The 8,541-nt window shown below is 39.1% G+C and overlaps 1 pseudogene; it reads right to left on the reverse strand.

The window, feature by feature from the left end:
- Positions 1–5,982: 5,982 nt before the first annotated feature.
- Positions 5,983–8,304, reverse strand: LOC124983028 (intraflagellar transport protein 46 homolog; annotated as a pseudogene).
- Positions 8,305–8,541: the final 237 nt, after the last annotated feature.

The raw sequence follows: 8,541 nt of genomic DNA on the forward strand, positions 1-8,541 counted from the left end.
ATAAATCTAATGCATCTTTATACATACGTGATGAATCTTTGGAAAGAATAATTAGGAAATCTACCCCATTCACAATAGCCTCAAAAAAAATAAAATATTGGGAATCAATCTCACAAAAGAGGTGAAAGACCTCTACAATGAGAACTACAGAACACTAAAGAAAGAGATTAAAGAACACCTTAGAAGACGGAAAGATCTCCCATGTTCTTGGATAGGCAGAATTAATATTGTCAAAATGGCCACACTCCCAAAAGTGTTATACAGATTCAATGCAATTCCAATTAAAATCCCAATGACGTACCTTACAGAAATAGAGCAAGCAATTATGAAATTCTTCTGGAAGAATAAGAAACCCAGAATAGCTAAAGCAATCCTCAGCAGAAAGAGCAAAGCAGGGGGTATCACAATACCAGATCTTCAACTCTACTACAAAGCAATAGTAACAAAAACAGCATGATATTGATACCAAAATAGAAAGGTAGATCAATGGTACAGAACAGAGGACATGGACACAAACCCAAATAATTACAATTTTCTCATACTAGACAAAGGGGACAAAAATATGCAATGGAGAAAAGATAGCCTCTTCAACAAATGGTGCTGGGAGAATTGGAAATCCATATGCAACAGAGTGAAACTAAACCCATATCTCTCATCATGCATGAAACTAACTCAAAATGAATTAAGAACCTCGGAATCAGACCAGAGACCCTTCAGATTATAGAAGTAGAAGTAGGTCCAGATCTTCAACATGTAGGCTTAGGACCAGACTTCTTTAACAGGACTCCCATAGCACAAGAAATAAAAGCAAGAATCAATAACTGGGATAGACTCAAACTAAAAAGCTTTCTCTCAGCAAAGGAAACTATCAGTAATGTGAAGAGAGAGCCTACAGAGTGGGAGAAAATCTTTGCCACTCGTACCTCAGATAGAGCACTAATCTCCAGAATCTATAAAGAACTCAAAAACTCTACACCAAGAATACAAACAACCCAATCGACAAATGGGCTAAAGAAATGAACAGACACTTCACAGAAGATCTACAAGCAATCAACAAACATATGGAAAAATTTCAACATCTCTAGTAATAAGAGAAATGCAAATCAAAACCACCCTAAGATTCCACCTCATCCCAATTAGAATGGCGATTATCAAGAATACAAACAACAACAGGTGTTGGCGAGGATGTGGGGAGAAAGGTACACTCATACATTGCTGGTGGGGCTGCAAATTAGTGCAGCCACTCTGGAAAGCAGTATGGAGATTCCTTAGAAAACTTGGAATGGAAACACCATTTGACCCAGCTACCCACTCCTTGGCCTATACCCAAAGGACTTAAAATCAGCATACTACAGAGATACAGCCACATCAATGTTCATAGCTGCTCAGTTCACAATAGCCAGATTGTGGAACCAACCTAGATGCTCTTCAATTGATGAATGGATAAAGAAACTGTGGTATATATATACAATGGAATATTACTCAGCCATAAAGAATGATAAAATTATGGCATTTGCAGGCAAATGGATGAAATTGGAGAATGTCATGCTAAGTGAGATAAGCCAATCTCAAAAAACCAAAGAACGAATGATCTCGCTGATAAGTGGATGATGACACATAATGGGGGGTGGTAGGGGTTAGTGTTAGGGTTAGAGTTAGGGTTATGTAGGGGGGCAAGAATGGAGGAAGGAAGGACTGTATAGAGGGAAAAGAGGGGGGACGAGGGGAAGGGAGAAAATAACAGAATGAATCAAACAACATTACCCTATGTAAATTTATGATTACACAAATGGGACAACTTTACTCCATGTACAGAGAAACAACATGTATCCCATTTGCTTACAATAAAAAAAATGCATAAATGCATTTTACTGTCATGTAGGACTAATTAGAACAGATAAAAAAATCAAAAATTAAAAAATAAATAAATAAATAATAAATTCCATGAGTCCTGAAGTGACAGAAGGAACCAGTAGCTATGCTTTTACTTTTTGCACACTTGTTAGTGTTTATTACACTGTTCAAAATGACTGATTTCTTATCATGACAAACACTTATAAACTCTTTCATGTTACCCCAACAATAGTTAAGCATCACAATCTCTATACAAAATTGCAATCCTTCAGGTTCAAAAATCTTTCTTATTCGTATTTTATTCACTAGGAATAAAATTACCAGACAGTGGTTGGATGGGGGGGCTGCATAAACTTCTCACACCTGCCCACAGGGTAACCAACGCTGGACAGGATCAGCCCTCAGGAACCTGCCCAAGGCAGTGGAGGGATACTGATTTCCTTCAAGGCCTAGCCTAAGTCCCTCTTGGAGTTGGCCTTCCTAAGCAAAAGGCTGTCTCCCAGGAATGGTGGGGGAAGAAGACCCCAAGGAGTCTCACTCTCTCACCTGCTTTGTGAGATCAGTCACTGGATTTTGTGAGGAAGGCAGGTGGAACCAGGTGCTCCCTGCAGATGAAAGTGTAAAATTTGATTTTGTGTGAAATCTGAGAACAGTTAAAACAGTCCTAGCCAAAAAATAAATTGACATATTATGTTGCAAAGATTATTGGAAAGTCTAAAGTAAGATACAGTCCTATCGTTTGAGGAAATGCCACATTATATTTTCACAGGGAAAGGATGTCCTATGTCTGTCCCTTGGAAATCTTAAAACTGAAGTTTAAGAAAGTTTAGGTCACTAATATGGATTAACACGTGAGGAAGAGCAGAAGAAGCCACCTGCTCTGATGATTAGGAAATAAATCTAAAAGTCCAAAGACACAAATGGAGTTAAATATTTGTTTTTTTTTTTACATCTAAAACAGGATTGAAATAGCAGACAGCTAGAGAAGTAGTATAGGTACTACCCCATTCCTTATGTTTTCCTGACCCCCTGCACTTATCCTGTCCTGCACCTTCTCTATTTCTTGCTTACTAAAACTCTTAAGCAGGGGACCTTGCTCATCACAGAACATTCAGTCCTAGCACAAGGCTCAGTCTCTAATGAACCAGGTAACCCAGTTGCTGTGGCCTGAATGTTTATCATATTTTGAAATCCTAACCCCCAATGCGATAGCATGAGGAGGTAGGGCTTTGGGAGGTGACTGAGTTTAGATGAAGTCATGATAGTGGGGTCTTCATGACAAAACTAATCCCTTAGAAGAAGAGACCAGATCTATCTCTCTCTCCTCCCCCTCCCCCCATTTTCCTCCCCTCCACACCAACCATATGAGGACACAACAAGAAGGCAGCCACTTGCAAGTCAGGAAGCAGTCCAGGAACCAAATGAGCCAGCATCTTGATTTTGGAATTTCCAACCTCCAGAAGTATGAAATTTTTTTTAAAATAATGTTTATTGTTTAAGCAACCCCATTAGTGTTACTGTGTTGTAGCATCTTGAGAAGACTAATTCATACATATTCATTGACTGGCAGGGAGTGAATGAGCAAAGCTGGATGTCAAATCACAAGTGAAAAAACTGCAGTTATTTCCAAAATATGGGAAAGAATGTTCCAGCTGAACTTCTTCTGCTTTACCCTGTCCTGAAATCCTTTGAAATAAAGAATTGTAGTGAAGGGAGTCTTCAATTGGACTTAAAAAAGAAAACTGCTTTTACATCAAAGCAGTCTTCCACAGGAACTACAAAAAATAGAGGTGTGAAGGGCAAGATGCCATGTAATGACAGTGACACTTATCTTTAGGTTTCTTTTAACAGAAAGAATTTTGTTGACTACAGATTTTAAATAGCATTTGAAAAGTTACTTTGAGTGTAACTGATACACTTGATCCGTTTCTCATGACAGAGTGTAGTAATTATTGCCTTTAGAGTTCTATTAACAAGAATGATGCAGGGAGTAAGCAAATAGTTTTGCTCTTTATTGCTGATGAAAAGCATGTTTTGTTTACTTTGACTAATCTGTATATTATAGTTCTCTACGGAGTCATCCAGAGCCATCACGTCCAATATACATGCAGTGAACAAAAAGTACCTCTGCAATTTTGCATCTTATGCCATGAAGCCCATAAGCAGAAGTTTATTGCTATAATCATTTTCCCCTTTAAGTTAACTGAAAACAGCTTGGAAAGAAGAACTCCCCAGCAGCTCTCTGGCTCATCAGCACAAGCATTGCCTAGGACCTACTGACAGAAATGTCATAAGAAGTTTATAATCATTCTTCTGCCATTTGGATCATTACATAGAACAACACTGGGGCCTTTTTCAATTACAGTAGAATGCAATCTACTGGCAATCTATTAGATGGAGAGTTTTAGGACTCATGTTTATCATGTTTAAAACAGAATAATTTCCTTTGGGCATAGAAAAGGATGCAAACAATGTGATGTCCAGAGTGCAAAGAAAAAGTCCTCTTTCAGGGTCATGCCCTTTCCTCTCCTACAAGAACTGAAACTTGCTTGGAAAATAAATAAATGAAAGAAGAACTAATCTGAAGCCAACAATTTCTGGGGGCCATTGGTAATGAAGCATCTACCTCATTCTCAAATCGACCAAAGAAAACAGCCCAAAGCAAGTCTGTGGAATGAAGGAGGATGGAGTAGTCAGTGTAGGTAGTGACACAGAAGGGGAAAAACAGGGAGACTCACTGTCCCCTCCATGAGATTTTCTGCCTTTATCACCCTTGGCCATATATTTTTTACTTGTTCTCTGAACTCTGAGAAAGAATTTTCACCCCATTAAAATTTTTACTCCACCCACTGCATCAGGAAGCATTAAAACTAAACCAAATAAATTTTTGGTGATAGGTTGCTTAACTTAAGATTATGTAACAATGAAAAATCACATGGAAAAGTGGAAAATATAATGTCTATAAACAGGTTTTAATATATATGGTGCAGCCATTCAGTAAGTTCATGATTTAATTTTTAAATTTTTGGAAGCATCAAGCTGAGAGACTAGAGCCTTAAGCAGACTGCAAAGGACCAAGGTCATTAACAAAACTCATAAAAAATGAAGTACATGCATTTCAGTTCACCCACACAAAGTAGGATCTAAATTTATGTTTTCCTAATAGCAGGATCTTAATTGTGGTGAAAGGATGTCTGACATTTTGCAAAACCAGAGATGAGCCATTTAGGTACACATCGTCTGTTACTCTGGTGTCTAGGTCCTGAAGGAATCATGTTAGCTTAAACATAAGTTTAAGCTAACATAAGTGCACATAAGTGAGAAGGAAAAGAATTCTCCTCCCCTCTTCTTTTAATCTCCATTTAGTAACAGTTGGTCAGCAGTGATTTAAGAAATAACTGTGCCAAGAACTGTGGAGATATAAAATGGAAAGTGAAGGTTCTATTTCCTCCTAAGACATTTATAAAATAAAGGACATATACAAGTATAGTCTTTTTGCTTTAAATCACTAAATATCTCCAAAGACAACCAGGTAAGTAAAGAAAACAGTGATGGTGTGATCCATCTGCAAAAGTACTGAAGAGAACCAATGTACTCCAGAGAACCCTCTCAAGGCGGGGAGGAAAAGCCACAGGAAGAAATTACACTGGCCTCTTTGAGTCTGAATTAAATGGGAAACTGTAACTATACAAAATGAATGTCACAGAACTTTACGTGGAGTTGGTCCTCAATAAATAATGTAAAATGTAATGCCATAGTATCAACTTGTTGATACCTCCTATTACACCTCTTTAGTACCCTCAGACTGCAAATTATTGGCTCTACCATACTAGTTTTGTGTTCTGCTCCTAGGTGCCACACAAAATAATCTATTTTCTTATACATGATGATAATTACATACAAAAAGACCCCATTGGTTCCAGGCCCAGTGCTTCAAAAAAAAAAAAAAAAATCCTTTATTCTTTTTTACTTTTCCCAAAACCTGACAGAGCATTTTATTTGTAAAATCATTGTCAACTAACTTTAAGAATAAATGAAAATAATTTTATCCCTAGCCCCAAAATAACACCTTTTAATCTTTCCTTCCAATCTGCACTCTGAGGGAATCTCAGAATTCAATTTTCTAACTCAAATCCCCACAGTGGTAACTCCCCTGGGAAGGCAATTTGAGACAGGAAGAACAGTTAGCAAACGTGCAAAGTGCTCTCTGGCAGACAGGTAGCAGCACATGCCTGCCCCTGAGCCCAGCTGCAGAGCAGGTGGACACCAGGTGGCTGACAAGGTTAGTGTCTCCACTACATCTCCAGCTTGGGAGGTGGAGTTGGACAAAGGGGTAAATGCTTTCTTGCCTTTAGCAAGAGCTTTAAAATGCTGCAAGTTCTTGAATTCTCAGTATAGAGAGAAGAGTAGGTGGAGGGACTGAATCTGACTCTTGTAGACAGGGATGTCTAGGATGGTGCAGATCACGTCAATGTACTCAGCCAGGCTACAGTCAATCTCTTCGGTGGGCAGGCTCACCTTGCCCTAAAGTTCTTCCAACTCTGGGGACCACTCCTGCATTAAGGTGTCAATATTGGGCATGGGCCTGGTGTAGTGCAGCGTGGCAGGGGGCTCAGAATGGTGTGACTCAGAGATGCTCTCAATCCATGTGTCAATGACTTGGGATTCTTTTCCGCATCTTCTAGGCTCTTTACTTTCATACATTGTGTTATGTTGTGCTGCTTGGAATTCTCTGTTAACCAGAGCAAGAGCACTGTAGGGTCCGACTACTTTGTAGAAGTTTCATACAATAGCAACAATCCAAGGTTATCAGGTTTTCCATCAGGACGTGGGACCTTTAAGAATGCATCAATATCCCCAACTGCTGGGATAAAATCAGGAGTGAAAGGTTTCTGTTTGTGGTCCAGGTCAATCAACCAAGGTGTGTACCTATTGATTACTGGAAGAGTTCCTTAATCTCAGTAGAAACTGGCAAATGCTCATAATCCACAGGATCATAGGCCCCTTCCAGAGGGGGTCCATGCTCTTCCTCATCATCATCATCATTCTTAATTGTACAAGAGAAGCTAAACTTCAAGGAGATAAAGTAACTTCACTAAATAAGATTAAAAAGTAGAAACAGATGCAATGAGTCTTTGAACCCAGGTGGTGTGATTCCAGAGCCCCTGCTCTTTTTGCTACAAATATATCATCATCCCTAACCTTTGTGCTTTTTGTTGTGGACATTCTAGACTCTCTCCTACCTTGGAGATTTTGCACTAATTTTCTTGCCCAGACTGCATTATTCTAGTTGGCTGGGAATCCATTCAAGTACAAACTTCAAATTTTTTATCAAAAGTCACTTTCTTGATGAGGTCAACCTTCATAACCCTATTTAAAAATTGCAATTCCCACTCTTTATTTATTCCATCATACAGGTACCTTTATAGCATACTACATAATTTATTTATTATGCTTTTCATCCTCTTCCTACACTACAAATGAAAGGTTTTGATTCCTTGGTTCACTGATGAATCCTCAGTACCTAGAAAGATGACTGGTAGCTGTGATTCTTGACCAGACCACTGTCATCTTTTACATACAGCACTACACCAGTTAAAAGTTGTTCTCTTGCCTTCTAGTCTTTCTCCCTCTAATGCATTCTCTATATTGTAGATAAGTATTTCTAAAATGAAAACCTGACCCTCTTACTTTCCTACTTAAATAATTTCAAATGTCTCATATTTTGTTTTGCCTTGTTTTCTTTAAGATAAATTCTTAACCCCTCTAACCCTGGTCAGGCCTTGGGCAATTTGACTTATCACTCCAACCTCTTTTGTAGAGGGGCTCCATGGGTCATTGGTACCAGAAAAAGTAACATGTTCCCTCTTGTCTCCAAACCTTTGTCCAAGTTATTCTGTCTCTTTATGCCATCATATCCCCACCAACTCTGGTCATCCCCTGTGATAGCTCCTCTGCCTTCAGGCCTCATCTGATTCTTCACTTTCTCTTGAGCACCCAAGTGTGGGTTCAGGAACCACTTCTATCTGCTCAGGATATTCCACACTTCTATTATAGCACTCTACACTTTCAAAGTCATTTCTCTCAACTCTTCATTAAAAACTGAGCCTCCTGGAGAGTGTTATAATCTGTTTTGCACAGCTGTAACAGAACAGCTGAGATAGGGTAAGTTTTAAAAGGGGGAAGTTTCTTTGGCTCATAATTCTGGACCCTTGGAAGTCCAATAGCATGGCACTGCCATGTCATGAGGGCTTTTGTGCTACTTCATCCCATGACAGAAGGTAGAAGGTCAAGAGAGGCTGAGATTGCAAGTGAAGGAGGGCTTGAACTCATGTTTATAACAACCTACACTCCTGAGGAGCAAGCATGATAGCAGCATTAACCATTCACGAGGGCAGACCCCTCATGACCAGATAACTTCTTGCTGGACTCCACCTCCTGCTGCTGCATTGGGGAATAAATCTCCAACACATGAACTTGGGGGTACACATTCAAACCATACTAATACTAGACAGAAAGGTTATTGCTATTTTGAAACTAAGCTCACAGAACCTAGCAAAGCACTTAATACTTATTGAAAGAAATGACAGATCACAAAATAGGGTTGGGGGACAGTCACATTTCACACACTGTAATTCATAGACATCCTACCATTCAAACTGAAGTCTGTTTCCAAGCCCATGCTGT

This window comes from Sciurus carolinensis, chromosome 1 (assembly GCF_902686445.1).
Source record: "Sciurus carolinensis chromosome 1, mSciCar1.2, whole genome shotgun sequence".
Taxonomy (NCBI): Eukaryota; Metazoa; Chordata; class Mammalia; order Rodentia; family Sciuridae; genus Sciurus; species Sciurus carolinensis.